This window comes from Magallana gigas, chromosome 4, assembly GCF_963853765.1.
Source record: "Magallana gigas chromosome 4, xbMagGiga1.1, whole genome shotgun sequence".
Taxonomy (NCBI): Eukaryota; Metazoa; Mollusca; class Bivalvia; order Ostreida; family Ostreidae; genus Magallana; species Magallana gigas.
In genome coordinates, this window is record NC_088856.1 from 20,040,752 (window position 1) to 20,056,739 (window position 15,988).

General features: G+C 32.9%; 1 long non-coding RNA gene across 1 annotated transcript; it reads left to right on the plus strand.

Moving 5' to 3' along the window:
* Nucleotides 1-928: 928 nt before the first annotated feature.
* Nucleotides 929-11,181, plus strand: LOC105318977 (uncharacterized). The gene is made up of 6 exons (XR_010712934.1): nt 929-1,846; nt 2,008-2,200; nt 3,239-3,555; nt 5,459-5,707; nt 5,830-7,749; nt 11,029-11,181. It is a non-coding gene; the product is annotated as an uncharacterized lncRNA (long non-coding RNA).
* Nucleotides 11,182-15,988: the final 4,807 nt, after the last annotated feature.

The window sequence follows — 15,988 nt, forward strand, 5'->3', positions numbered from 1 at the left end:
ATTCTATTTTAAGTTTTATTTGGCGGCTGAAAAAAAAATGTGGGAGCCAGGCATCAATTCTTGCCTTATAGGGCATCCCTAACAAACAAGCAAAGTAAAAGCTTGAGCCCTGGGAACTGATGCTCAACTGCTTGCTCACCTAGTCCATTATATATATATATAACTGTCAATTGATATTGTTGACATAGGCACTACTGGTAAGCCAGAATGCCACCCACTGTTGAAATTGCGTGGGATTTCTGTCAGCAGCCATGACGATTGGAGGCCATCAAATACAAAGAAACAAAGAACCAGGCTTCAGATTGTTCTGCAATGGTCAGAAAGAAAAAGCAGCAGCAAAGACAAGAAACAACGTACATTTATCAATAACAGTATATCAATTAAACAGCTAACAGGTACAAGGATTGACTCAACGAGGTATAAGAGATATGGGAGGGTGGGTGAATATTTTGAAGGATGACTGATGCAAGTACAGAATGACGTCACAGGTTTGGCTAATAGCCCAAAATTTAAGGCCGATGGAAAGGCTAATACCAGGAGGCGTAGGTTATTGTGGGAATAATAGTTGTGAAATATGTGCCTAGATTTATGAGTTGATAATAAACAAAATGTTATTATGATAAAATCTAAACATGATTTCCCTTTGATAAATTGATTTAACTCTGATTAGGTAAATCGTAATAGTCGTTCTGTTTCCCTTTTTTATTATTTATTCATGAGTATGGATGGTATGATATTTGTATCATGATGATAATTTCCATATGTAAAATAGGATTTATGAAACAGGATATGATTGAAACTTCTTTGTTCAGTGCATCGACTCTGTACATGTACTATAAAAATATGATGTTACACACTATACTTAGTGAAGTTATACACAAACATTTATAAGAACAAAAAAAATCCATTAGGCCGATCAAATTAGCATTCCAGAAATCTTTTTTTATAAACTGTCACGTGAGGCAAATTCAGCAATTTCACATGTATATTGACGTTGTTTTCTAAGTGAATGAGTTTCCCAATACCGAAGATTGAGTGTTGCATTCTTGATGGTGGCAATATACCTTGCAGCATGTAAATTATCAATTAAAAGATTGGTATCATTAGCATAACAGAAAAAATGGATAATTGCCATTATACATGTAATACTATCGAAATACATATTATTAAGAGAAAAGCACTGATATATAAATCATTAGATGAAGCATATTCTGTATTTGTAAAGTTCATACTCTTTTCCGCAAACCTAATAAATTTGAAGTGACAGGATACAACAATCCCGCATTCAATATTTCACTTTCACTAATTTTCCTGTTGATTGGAGTTTAATTAAAATGTATTTTATCGTGTACATATCCATGTAATATTTAAGCCTGCTTTGCATTACTGTTAGTGACATTGAAACTTAAAAAAATGTCGCTTGGAAATAGCCCACAGATGTTTGTAAAAGAGAGACAAAGAGGTGATCTTCACAGATTTTGGGGAGGGAACGGTAATACCCAACGTAAACCTGAAAAGGAACACCAATCTGTTTTTAACAATTGTTTAACTGGAATGCTAGAGGAATTATCGCTCAACGAACAATATGAGACAAGAGATTTTAAAAGTGAAGAATTTTGCAATGATATCAAAAGAGACATAAATTCACCAAAAGACATTATGGAAGATTTGGACACTGTCTCTGAAGAAAACGAGTTCTGTGATGATTTAGATGAGACAGACTACTTTGACAGTGAAGATGAATACTGGGAAAAAAGCAAAAACAAAAAGATTGAGGACAATCCATCAGTATGTGCATATTGCCTTTCATATCATCTTCCACGAAGTGTCCATGAGTATAAAGATTGTAAGTCGACAGTGTGTGATTTATTATTTTTTTACCACCAATAAAATGTGTACTTTCAATGAAAACAAGACGTGTTGAAAAGAATCAAAAATATATGTGCCCACAAAATATTTCCAAAAAAGTTGGTTTTTTTTATATTAATGTATAGAACATGTGTATAGGTCCTTACGAGGAAGCGTACGATCAGTCGCCATGGTGTACACCAGCTGTTCAAAAGTTTGCCAAAGAAAACAACTTTGAGATTAAAGACGTGTATGGTGACGGTAACTGTCTGTTCCGTGCTGTAGCAGACCAATTTATGGTCAATGGATGTCCTGGACATACGGAGATTTCTTTGCGTGAATCCGCGATAAAGTAAGAATTACTGTTTTGACAATGATGTGTGGTTGTGGGTAAGAATTTTTTAATATCTAAATAGTTTTTTACATTTTTTGACATTGTATAAATTAAGAAATATCTTTTTTCAGAGATATGCAAAAATTTCATTATCACAGTAGCTCTTTGACATCATTATTTCTTAAGCTTATCTAGATCTACACGCTCTGTTTTGTTGCAATTCAAATATCCCCCCCCCCCCCCATTCCGTCGATCATGAGTTAATATTTTGTATCAAACAAAACAAAAGTTTTCTATTGAAAATTTTTGACATTATTTTCTTTACATAATGAATAGAAACATGTTTGAAATAACTTTTGTTTATAATTTTTTTTTCCAACCAATGATACACTTGTATATGTTCTGAAATCGTATATTAAAATGATAACAGTCGGGTTTTTTTCTCTGTGAATATGCCATTATAACAGGTATCAACTAAGAAAAATAACATCTTAGTATGAAAAGATACGGCAGTGCAGACCAGTCAGAATACCTCGTATGCAGCACCAAGTGTATAGTGATACATGTAGTAAAAAGAAATATTCTGGGTCGTATACACGCTATATTTGACCAAATTAAAGATGTCGTCGATATTTTTGTCGAAATACAATGTATTAATTGATAATACTTCTAAGGACAAATTATAAAGGAATTTAAAAGGAATCTTTATTGCACAGCAACAAAGGGTGGAAACTATAAAGGAAGTGCAAAGATTAAAAAATTAAATTGGTATTTGTTTTACGTTTTTTGAATAAAAGAGAATCATATGATAACTTTATTTCTTGAATTATTTAATATTACTAGTATTTGATATATTAATCAATGTACATGTACTAAGCAAACGAATATCATAAAGATAAGGTTTGAAATGGTTTCATGAATATTTAACTACACGTTAATGTAATTATTTCGTATGGGCTCAAACAGCTGTATCTTTGATAATTATTTTATGTTACAATAAAGTACAAAGATCAAATTTCTTCCGGCCAATATTGATCTTTCATTTTACTATTTCAGACACCTAGAAAGCGATCAATCGAGGTATGGAGTGTACACATCTTCATTTTTATTCGGGGAAACATGGGAATCTTACCTCCAAAGAATGAAAAAACCAGGAGAGTGGGGTGATCACATAATTCTCCAGGCTCTGGCTGATGTATTTTTACTGCATATTAGCGTCTATAATACCGTTTACACGGATTTTAGACGAACTGATATTACTTGTGAACAAAACTCACCGATGACGAAAAGATTTCACATTACTCTCGGACACGTGGGAGAGAGCCATTATTTTAGTCTTCGTCCTTTGCAATGGAAAACAGAATTACCGTATAGTAAATATATATATATATATATATATATATATATATATATATATATATATATATATATATATATATATATATATATATATATATATATATACAGTGCTGCTATCCTGAAAGTTGACAAGGATAGGATAGGATAGGATGCAGGATGCACGATACATGATAGAAATATTAAAGTTGAGTTTTATCCTATCCTATCCTATCCTATCCTGCATCCTGTAGCCAATCAGATTCGAGTATAAATTTCAGAGTTATTTTGCGAAACGAAAACTGGCTAAACAATGTATTTTCAATGTCAATTTAATACATTTTACAAGTTAAACCATTTAAGAATAATTTGTATATCAAGAACGCGGTGCATAACATTAATGCGCGCTAAAATGTCGGCGCTACATCTTTGTCAATTCGTACGCAAGTACGGAGTTTCTGCGAGAATTCGATGCAACATTTGACAACGTCAGAAATAGATTGCTGTATTTACTTCATTTAAAGTCTGCAAATGAATAAAAGCTTGAATTTATAAACGACCAATCCGGCATTTTAAAAGATAAACATGTATACAAGAAACAGACATTGCTTCACGTTTCATATAATTTCTTCGATGCCCAATACATGTAACAGGGACGCATATTTCTGTCCGATATTAACCTGAACATATTGAATTAATAAATGTTAGCTAGCTATAAATGTTCAAGAATTTATACTTTAAAAATAACTCCGAATGGTTTAACTATAAACGATGTAAACTTCCTAAAGAAATTATTTATTTCCAGATCGTGTTTACATTTATCGCCGAACGAATCGATCGAATAACGAGAATTACGCTCAGTTATATGTGATAAGAAAATAATTTGGTAAAAATATGTGACTAAACAGTTCGTCAATAAGTGCATCGAAGTTATTTATCTGTTTGTTATGCATAAATATAATTAAATCAAAAATCGAATCGCTTACCTGTTTGTTTACGTTATTGTGTCCATTCCGCGTACGATTTAATTTTACCGTAGCACAGGTAAGTAAAGTATCCCGCTCGATGAATATTCGGTTTTAAGATTTAATTATTCATTTTAAGTACTACATTAATTGATAAAATCATTTTATTCTTAAATTTCGTTTCATTTAACTTGCATTCCTATATTTTGAAAGTATGGGATAGGATAGGATAGGATAGAGCTTATTTGCAGGATAGGATGCAGGATACAGGATATAGGATAGGATAGGATACTTTTGTCAACTTTCACGATAGCAGCACTGTATATATATATATATATATATATATATTATTTTTCTTTTGCAGGCGAGTTAATTCATATTAATCGCATTATCATACTAATTTTTTTTCTTTTGCAGGAAAGTTAAACATATCAATCGCAATATTGCACTAATTAAGCCATTAAAATATATGGACAAGAATGTTCAGCTACAATGCAAATTAGTTTTTATTCAGTAAAACATATTAGATAGAAATTAGATTGAAATAAATGTTTATTATGGTGTAAGATTTTGAAATAATCATTTTTATACAAGTTTTTTTTTCAACTTTAAATTGTATGATACAACAAAACTTTTTATCAACTTAAGAAAGATAAGAAATTCAAGGCATCGAAAAAATTGATAAAGGTTTATAAACCCTGAGATGGAATTTTGTAAAAGAGGTTTTTCATTAGTTATATTGATTTTTTATGTTTATAAGAATTATATTCATGGACGATATATTTTTCTGCACTTCATTTCATAGTCTGTTGAGAATATCAGACCTTTAAATCAAAGATATTTTTTTTCATTTGTATTGCATATTTTGTTCAACCAATGCTTTAATTAAATGCCTTTCGTTGGGTGTTTATAAGAAATATTCTTAACATTTGCTCAACAACTTAACATTGTTTTAAATAGTTGATTTTTTCACTAGAGGCTCAAGTATTAAGAATGATGGTGACCAATACGGAAAGTACTTTGAAGGAAAGAACAGGACTTATTGACAGCAAGTTTATATCAATGGTTCAGGGACATTTTCCGGACAACTATTTGTCCGACTGCATAGAGTTTGTATTGCAAGATATTTCTCTTCAAAAAGAAGGAAGTGGAAAACAACGGGCTAATTTCAAGCAAGTCTTCATAACATACACCGGAAAAGACATAATTCAGGAGGACACGGAAGGCAATAACTTTTTTTCTACTTTGATCACAAACTGAAATTCGTTTTATTGCTTTTATTTATTTCTATCCCATAAGTGGATTCTCGTTATATAATTTTAAGATTTTAAATCGGGTTCATTACAGATTCTAGAAGAAAATTACTTGAGGATCAATCTATTGTTGATCAAGTGTCAGGGATACCGTTGCAACACTTAACTTTTATTATGAAACAATTGTTACCTTCCAAAATATTTAAAAAGAAAATCGATATTCCTGCCCCACTCTTCCGTGCTAGAGACGTACTGTATCATTTATTAGGATCACAAGCCGATGTTAGCACAGGAACACTTCGAGATATAACCCGAACCCGAAGAATAGAATTACAAAATAAATTTGATATTCTTCGGGTTGTTGTGTTAAAAGCGGAAACAGCAGCGATTTTTCCAAATTCACGAGTTCCACATGGACTTTTTTCAACACTGCTTCTAGTTGATTCCTCTGAAACCCACCCTGGATATTGCAGACTTAAATTTTCCTCGTCCAAGTCTGGGGAAAGCAATAAGTATTCTGGGTCTGAAATATATCAAAAGGCTTTTACCGTTCCAAATGGGTTACATTCAAAAATTATTTTACCAGAACAGTACTTATTTGAAGTTGATTGTTTAGGAGTGCTTTGTTTGACATTTCCATTTCATCATCGCTGGAATAATAAAAAAAGAATAAACGATTTTCCATCAACCTCTATTGTTAGCTTGATAATGAAAGCGGGTTGCACCTTAATTCCAAGACCTCATCCAAAAAGTTCATCGCCAGATTTTGAGTGGAAGTTTGATTTTTCAGCAGCAGAGCACGTTATTTTTGAGAATCTTACGGCTGCACAGATACATGGGTTTTATATATTAAAAGTTTTGATTGAAAATAATGTCCATCACTTGCCTTTCAAAACAAAGCATTTAAAATCGGTTTTTCTGATGGCATGTGAGAAAATACAATCCGATAATTGGGAAACCAATTTTAGTGGATGTGTAATGCATGTATTGACTTCTTTGCTCTTATGCTTTAAATCAAGATTTCTTCCAGATTATTTCATTCCAGAAAACAATCTTATTGACTGCCATAGAGAAGATGACATCACTACAATTTGTGCTTTGATTGAATATATTCGTCTCTTTCCTGCGAATGTTATTCAAATTGTTGTCGAAAGATATGGTTTTACTCATGGAGCGAATTTGATTCAGCAGGTTTTGTCAAATGTACAAGATTTCACATCTGCGGCAAATGGATATGAAACATGTTACAATGTTTTTTTGCCTTTATCGATTGCAACAGCAAAAACAATGGCAAAGATAGGTTTTTATGATGTTTCGCTGAACATACTAACGGATCAATTTGAACAGAGTCTTTTAGCACCAAAGACAGAACGAGGGCAAATGTCAATAACTTTCTCCGAGTTCGTTTGGTCGGCATTAACGAAAATGAAGCAAAAAGCATCTCGAATAATACTAGCGAGGTTGTTTGACATTCAGATTGGATCAAATGTCTTGGACTTTGCTACACAAAAAGAGAGAGACAATTCTTTACAAATTTACCTTCCTTGGACACTAGACAATAGGATAGGCTGGGTAGAGATTCCCCCTGTTCACACCAACGATTTAATCGGAATTGCTAATTTTCTGTACGATTATAGTAAACGAGAATATTGGAGGCGAAATGTGGTGCTTGCTGAATTAGCTATCAAAAATGCAATAAAATGCATTCAAGAAACAATAAAGGAAGAATCATTTTTTAAGGAAGACTTAAAGGATGCATCTTTGAAAGCAGAAGTAGATGCACAAAAACAAATGCTTAAGAAGAAACTAACCCCTTACTATGCACATTTGTTTAACATTGCGAGAATTGAATTTTTCATTTCTCCCATGACAGAACATATGGACGACATTGAGAGTCTTTGCATGGAATTTCCAGAAATGTATGGACTGTTCTATTTAATGTGTATTTATACAAAGCAACCTGAAAAGAAAAAGGAATATGTGAAAAAAATGATCGCCAATTTTCAAGGAAAAGGTGAGCCTTTTTCATATGATTTGTACACAACAATATATTTATTGACAATTTAAACATAGAGACCATTATATTTGGACTACTATATTATAAGTTTGTGATATATGATTCCAAACTAGTATATAAATCGCCGATGAAGAGATGAACTTTCGCATTTAATAAACATACGCCAGGATTTTTTATTGAAATTCCTTGTCGGGCAAAATCATGGTCATACAAAGGGTTTATTTTATTTTATTTTTAAGATAATCAATGTATAACAATCACCGAGCAGTTTTTAGCTCACCTGAACCGAAGGTTCAAGTGAGCTTTTCTGATCACCCGTTGTCCGTCGTCCGTCCGTCCGTCCGTCCGTCCGTCCGTCCGTCTGTCTGTCCGTCCGTCTGTAAACTTTTCACATTTTCAACTTCTTCTCAAAAACCACTGGGCCAAATTTAACCAAATTTGGTACAAAGCATCCTTATGGAAAGGGGGTTATAAATTTTAAAAATAAAGGGCACAGCCCTTTTCAAAAGGGAGATAATTGCGAAACAGTAAGTATAGGGTGCATGTCTTTAAAAATCTTCTTCTCAAGAACCACTGCACCAGAAATGCCAATATTTACACAAAAGCTTGTATATATAGTGAAGATTCTAAATTGTAAAAATCGTGACCCTCGGACCAAAACTGGGGCCCTAGGCGGGGTTCAAAGTTTAACATAGAAATACATAGGAAAATGTTTTAAAAATCTTCTTCTCAAGAACCACTGCACCAGAAATGCCAATATTTACACAAAAACTTGTATATATAGTGAAGATTCTAAATTGTAAAAATCGTGACCCTCGGACCAAAACTGGGGCCCCAGGCGGGGTTCAAAGTTTAACATAGAAATACATAGGAAAATTTTTAAAAAATCTTCTTCTCAAGAACCACGGCACCAGAAATGCCAATATTTACACATAAGCTTGTATACATAGTGAAGATTCTAAATTGTAAAAATCGTGACCCTCGGACCAAAACTGGGGCCCCAGGCGGGGTTCAAATTTAACATAGATATACCTTAGGAAAATGTTTAAAAAATCTTCTTCTCAAGAACCACTGCACCAGAAATGCCAATATTTACACAAAAGCTTGTATATATAGTGAAGATTCTAAATTGTAACAATCGTGACCCTCGGACCAAAACTGGGGCCCCAGGCGGGGTTCAAAGTTTAACATAGATATACCTTAGGAAAATGTTTAAAAAATCTTCTTCTCAAGAACCACTGCACCAGAAATGCCAATATTTACACAAAAGCTTGTATGTATAATGAAGATTCTAAATTGTACAAATCGTGACCCTCAAATCAAAACTGGGGCCCCAGGCGGGGTTCAAAGTTTAACATAGAACTACATATGAAAAATGTTTAAAAATTTTCTTCTCAAAAACCACTTCACCAAAAATGCCAATACATACACAAACGGTTGTATATATAGTGAAGATTGTAAAAATCGTGACCCCTGAACAAAAAGTGGGGCCCCAGTAGGGGTTTAGATTTTAACATATATAGGAAAATGTTTTAAAATCTTCTTCTCAAGAACTATAGTGCAACTGTTTGGGATATTACTATGCATACATGTACATCCTTAAATAATGTAGATTCAAAAAATTGTAACTCCTGGACAATTGATGGGCACCAAGAGGGGTTCAAAATTTAAACATTTTAAAAAACATAAAGGAAAAGTTTAAAAATTTTCTTCTCAAGAACTACAATGTTTTAGTTTGTGGAATTTCTATGCCTTCGCTCATGTAGATTCCTAATTGGTAAAATCGTGACCCCCGGACCAAAACTGGGGCCCCAAGATGGGGTCAAAGTTTATTATAGAAATATAAAGGTAACGTTAAAATATCTTCTTCTCGAGAACTACAATGCCTCAATTTGTGAGAATACTATCATGCATACAACCTTGGATAATGAAGGTTCGACAGTTTTAAAATAGTGACCCCTGGACTAATACTAGGGACCCAAGATGGGTTTAAAGTTAAATGTAGAAGTACCGGTATATATGGAAAATGTTTAAAAATCTTCTTTTCGAGAACTACAATGCATCAATTTGTCAGATAACTACGTAAGCACCCTCAAATAGTGTAGATTCGAAATTATAAAAGCTGTGACCTCAATCTAATACTGGGGCCCCAAGAGGTGTTCAAAGTTTAGCATAGAAATATAGAGGGAAAATGTTGAAAAATCTTTTTCTAGGGAACTATAATGCTTCAGCTTGTGAGATAACTATGCAAGCATCCTTAAATAATGTAGATTCCAAATAATTAAAACTTTAGCCCTGGACTAATACTGTGGCCCCAAGAGGGGTTCAAAGTTTAACATAGAAAGATATATTGAAAATGTTTTTATAAAGTTTTTCTCGAGAACTATAATGCTACAGTTTGTGAGATTATTATGCAAGGATCCTCAAATTGTGTAAACTCTAATGTAGTGAAACCAAGAGTTATCTTTCTTGATGTTCTGTACAGTCTGAGAGTTATTTCTCTTGAAGTGGAACTCTGCTACGTTCAGTTTTTCAGGTTGTGTACGTGCGGTCCTACCGCAGTGCTACACATTTTCATTCCTATGTTACTGTTTATGTTGTTCAAGCCAACCATAAACCTCGGACCATAACTGGGTCCCAAGAAAGGGGTTCAATGTTTAAAATAGAATAATTTAATTATGGTTGTAACGCGGCATTTGATTGGATAGAAAAATTTAGTTAAATTTGTATAACCTGGTTTGCACGTCACAAGACACGTCACAATGCACCAACGTACTAATTCACTTGACGTTACGTTTGAATTTTGAACAGATTTATATCATTTTTAAAAGTAAAACGGACTCAATTTGTATAGCAAATTCCAGAAAATTAAATTATAAGGAATGAACTCAATATCTACCCAAGTTATACTCGTATAACCTGGGTTGGAGCAATTTACGCTTTTTTATAATCCGCTTCGCGGATTATAAAGCGTAAATTGCCCCAACCCAGGTTATACGAGTATAACTTGGGTAGACATTGAGTTCATTTCTTAAAAAAGCATATGCTACGAAATGTAATGTTACAAGGAACTGCTGTTCAGGTGAGCGATGTGGCCCATGGGCCTCTTGTTATTGAAATATAAATGTAATAACACTGGGTTCCTCTTTATAAAAAGTTCATTGTTTTAACGACATTTAAAGTCAATAACATTTTTACAAAAATATGTATTTGATACAAATTTCACTAGCTGGTTTACCTGTAATCAAAATGACTTTTCATTGTCTCCTGTTTCAGATTTGCCGTATTCTCAAGAACGTTCATTCCCTATGGACTAAGATTATTCAAACAGGAAAAACGTTATGTGAAGATAAACTTTAATTGTTTTTTTTTGCATCTTTCATGAATGTCTCATAGGTGTATTTCAATAAAAAGACATTGAGATAACTTGTTGATATTAAAAAAAAAACATTTCAATTATTTACACTAATTATTTCATTTGTTTGTGATGAGAAATTTTAAACAACAGGCCACAAAAAGATGTAACTATACAGGCTGATTGTGTAAGACGAGCATACTATTTGTAACTTGATTTTTGCCTTATCGTGATAGTGTAAACAGTCATTTAAAGAAAAACAGTAAATTGCTATGTTTATTTTTCATGTATTTAAAAAATTACATCAATTCAATAAAAAAAGTGCTGTGACCTTTCTAACCTTGGCCAAAAATAAACTTGAACTATTACATGTAAAAGAATATAAAGAAAACACATCTAAACAGATCTAAGAATTGTTACTTTTGTTTCATTTAACCTAAGGACATCTTATATCAATAACGTCTTTAAAGTTCAACAGATATTAGCAGACCTATTGTTGTATTCTTATGAAGCAGAATTTATTCAAAAACTTTTACGTGGCCTTCAACTCAACATGCAGGTATATCGACGACGTATTATCAACTAACAATTGTTATTTCCATACTTACGTCGACTCGATACATCCCACTAAACTTGAAATAAAAGATACCACAGAGCCTGCGTCATCTGTGTTATAATTGGATATTTTACTGGAAATGGACATTGATCGTTACCTAACAACAAAATTTTATGATAAACGCGATGACTTCAATTTTTCTATAGTCAACTTTCTTACTAATGTAGCAATATACCTTCATCACTTGAATATTGTGTTATTGTCTCTCAGTTAATTCGATACACAAGGACATGCTCTTCTTATGAACAGTTTCTAAGTCGAGACAAGCAAGTTTCAAACAAGCTAAAAAACAGGACTATCAACAGTCTCGTTTGAAGTCATCTTTTCGTAAATTCTATGGTCGATACAACGACCTTGTCAGCAAATACAATCTTCCACTGGGTCGTCTGTTGACTGACGTTTTTCATACTAATTGTTAGACCATAATTACTCACCTAATTGTCTACGGAGTTTTCCGTTTTTTCCCCGATTACGATAAAGAGCACACGGCGGGTGTGACCGGTCAGCAGAGGATGCTCACTCCCCCATGGCACCTGATCCTACCTCTATATATATTTTTAGAGGTCCGTATTGCCCTGCTTTGTAATTCATTTTATGGATTTTTGAGATGGTTGACAGTTTGTTATTGTCATTTTTTCATTGTGTTTCTTTACTATTATCGCTCTATTGCCTTTGCAACTTTGCACTATTTGTACGCCTTTTTTGATCGATTCAGCAAAGCTAGGTCGATTACCTATAGTTTGATGCAGGCACCGTACTCGCCAAATTGCTGATTTTTCTTGTATGCTATCTGTATGCATGCGCAAGGCAATCATGCTTACTGTGATAATGCTTAATGTTTATTTAAAATTTCTCTGCGTTTTGTGACATACATGTTTACAAAAGCTGATAAATATATGCCTTATCATTATATGTTCCATAAAAAATGTATTGTCCGCCATAATGTGCACATGCACTTCCAGACTCTTGCTACTTAGCAGCTGTCTGTTTACCTTAAATCAATACCGTGGTTTAAACACAGTAGAATTTCAATTTCATTATGCGACATCCCTTGTTCATGTACCGGTATAGAGTGGGATATGTGGTCTGGAACCCCAACCCCCCAAAAATCAATATCATAATTCCATACAGTAAAGGGGAGAGGGAGTCCAGACTCCATCTCCCTGAAATTTGATATTAATAATCTTACATAGCAAAATTATCATATATATGACCAAGAACCCCCCCCCCCCCCCATCCCCAACAGATACAATTATCCCTTGGAACCCCCCCCCCCCCACAAAAAAAAAATGAATGAATATGCACAACCTGTTAAAAACAAATTCTGAAAAGTTCTGCCTCAGATATCGATGTCATATTTACAACAAAAATTTTATTCAAACTATAGAGATCTCCACAAACATAAAATTGACAAAGTTGTGAAGGCGAGATTGTGAAGTTGCAAAGACAAAGGAACGAGATAGAAATAGCCTTTGCAACTTGCCTTTGCAACCTTACATTTTCGCCCTCGCAATTTTGCACTTTTGCTCTTCGCCCTAAAGGCGAAAGTGCAAAGGTCGACGTGGCCCCATCGGAGCACTGTAGTTTTTGTAAAAAGATGTTTTCTGGAATACTGGCCGTTAAAGGCCGGTTACATTATAAGACAAGAACTATCGCAAGTTTGTTTTATTCGGTTGATGCCAAGAAGAAATGTTCAATATATTATCTGAATTCAAAATTGGTTTGACCAGTTAGATATTAGACTCGGCGTTTTGTTCATTTATTCACAAATAAATACTCAATCAAAACCGCGAATTTCACGAAAATATTTTTTTTTCTTTTAACGTAGTGTTGTATATCTTTACGCCACATCCGCTACAGCGTCTAACCGTTTAACTACAGTAGCAATTCTACAAAAAAAAATGTGTTTCTCTCTCCTGTAAATAACCTGTACTGTATTTGAAAAAAAAAATGTGGATTACAGAGACCTGTATTTCAGAGACTGTTTTGTGAGTTGTTACATCTATAATTTGGATCAATGTCGTATTGCTTTAATAGACAAACAATGCTCTCAACGTTAGTTTTACAACATTACCGATACAATAATGCAATAACAGATAATGATATAACTTAATAGACACACAATACGAACGTATTGATAGCGAACAAGATGACAAACGATTGCTAGATAGAAAATTATCATAATGGTTTATTGTTGGCAGCTAGGAACTAAACGACATATAATTTAATCAAAGTACTGAAGAACTGACGGGAGTTGATTTTGTCAATGTTTATTTATTTTAAAATCAATAATATGTTATTTTGCATGACAAGTACATGTAGTTTCTAATTTGTATTTGAATTACGCACATTTTTATAATATTAATTTTTGGACTTTTTCGACAAGAATATCGAGAAACCCCATGGATATGAATCATGTTAAATAATATTTAAAGATAAAATTAATTCAATCAAACTATGTATCAGTAATAGAAATATTTCTCGAAAATTGTCTGGATCCAAGCAATATTGAACTCTAGTCTCGTTCAACCAAACGCTCGGCTGACACCGTAAATCTCCGACAAGCAAGAGAGACTCTCTGCCTTTCGGGGATTTACGGAGACAGCCGAGCGTCGAGTTTAACGAGACTATATTGAACTCTGGCGTAGGAATACATACGAGTATAAAAAATATTTAAATTGTTTGTACCATTTAAAATCTGACTATTTTCAAGGTATTTATAAATAAGTTTCCTTGAAAACAATTTAATGCTTTAGCATACATTACACCGAATTTATCAATTATTTTCAAGAACTAAGTCTTGTCAGCAGCGATGATTTGTGCTGAGGTCCAAACACTGTTTCACTTTCGATTTGTCTGAGTAACTGCATAGGAGAGTTGATTAAAATAAACTCCCAAAAATTACTTGCACATGAATGAATTATAAATAATCAAACCACGATATGATACGGACGAATAGAAAACACGAGGGATATAAAAAGAAAATTGTTATCATTAGTTTAACGTTGAAGCTGCTATGACTCAGGCACGTTAGATACACAAGAGTAATAGCCTGATATAACAGTAACTAACTCTCAAACAATCAAACTTTAGAAAGAGGCAATAAGTAAAAAAATACCTCCAAACATATATATATTGTAAAATATGAATATACAAATGAAATTAATATATAATGCAAATATTTAGATAAGAAGTAACATATAATAGTTACCCAAAAGAGAGGAGCGAACCTTTTTCAGAGAAAAATAAACTAGATAGTGATTTCACTAAAAAGTAAAACTGGACACATTTTATTAATGTGAAAACTTCCTAGCAAATGACATTTTTAGATTATTCCTTTTAAGCAGACAAACTCTGATGATCCTCCTCCTTTATTTAAAATGTCTTACAAACAAATTGAAAACATTAAACATCCATGTTTTTGCATCTTTCGTTTTTTATATTAAAAAAAGAACATCATTTACATAATCTCTCTCTCCTTGGTTATTTGTGCTTTCAGAATATCAACCTTATTTGAAACGTTTCCTACAGTCATTTTGTACATAATTTAGGACTGTTGGCATCATGTTTATCTTGGTTAAAAGTTAAACAGATAGCTATATGGTCCCTTTGTTTTAATTCTAGTTAAAAAATAATTTAAAAAAGATAAGATAAATGAAACTCTTGATCACCTCTTTACATGACATAAATATTGTTGAAGCAATTGTTCTGCTTAAAAGGGTCTTCGTTCAAGATTCTTAGCAAATTAATGTATATTCCTTGCGTCACCTTGTCGTCAATATTGTGAAAAAAGCGACGTGGGCATGTTTCTTTTGCGTGATAAATAAATGTTTGCATTTAATATCTTTATATTTTATCTCGAACACTAGTCAAACCTGCATATAAGCTAGTCATGAAAAATAGCAAAATGAAGATTTTTAGCATGATTATTATTATTATTATTATTATTATTATTATTATTATTGTGGTATGTTCAATTTGTTTGGGTTTCTTTAACACTTATGTCAATTTTCACCAACCTTTGTCCCGTAAAAGGAAAGGGAAATATTTGTGGTTTTTTAAATAATTTTCGAACAACACGCGTAAATGTTCGTATATTTTTATAAGTTTCTGTTTCCTAGTACTACAACAGGATACATAGCAAGATAGTATTGGATTAGTGCAACTCTGAGTTAAAAGCTACATGTATTTACAAACTATTTTTAAAATGTTCATTTCCGTCCTTTTTGATTTGCGAAACGTAGCAGTTTTAAATTATTTATAAA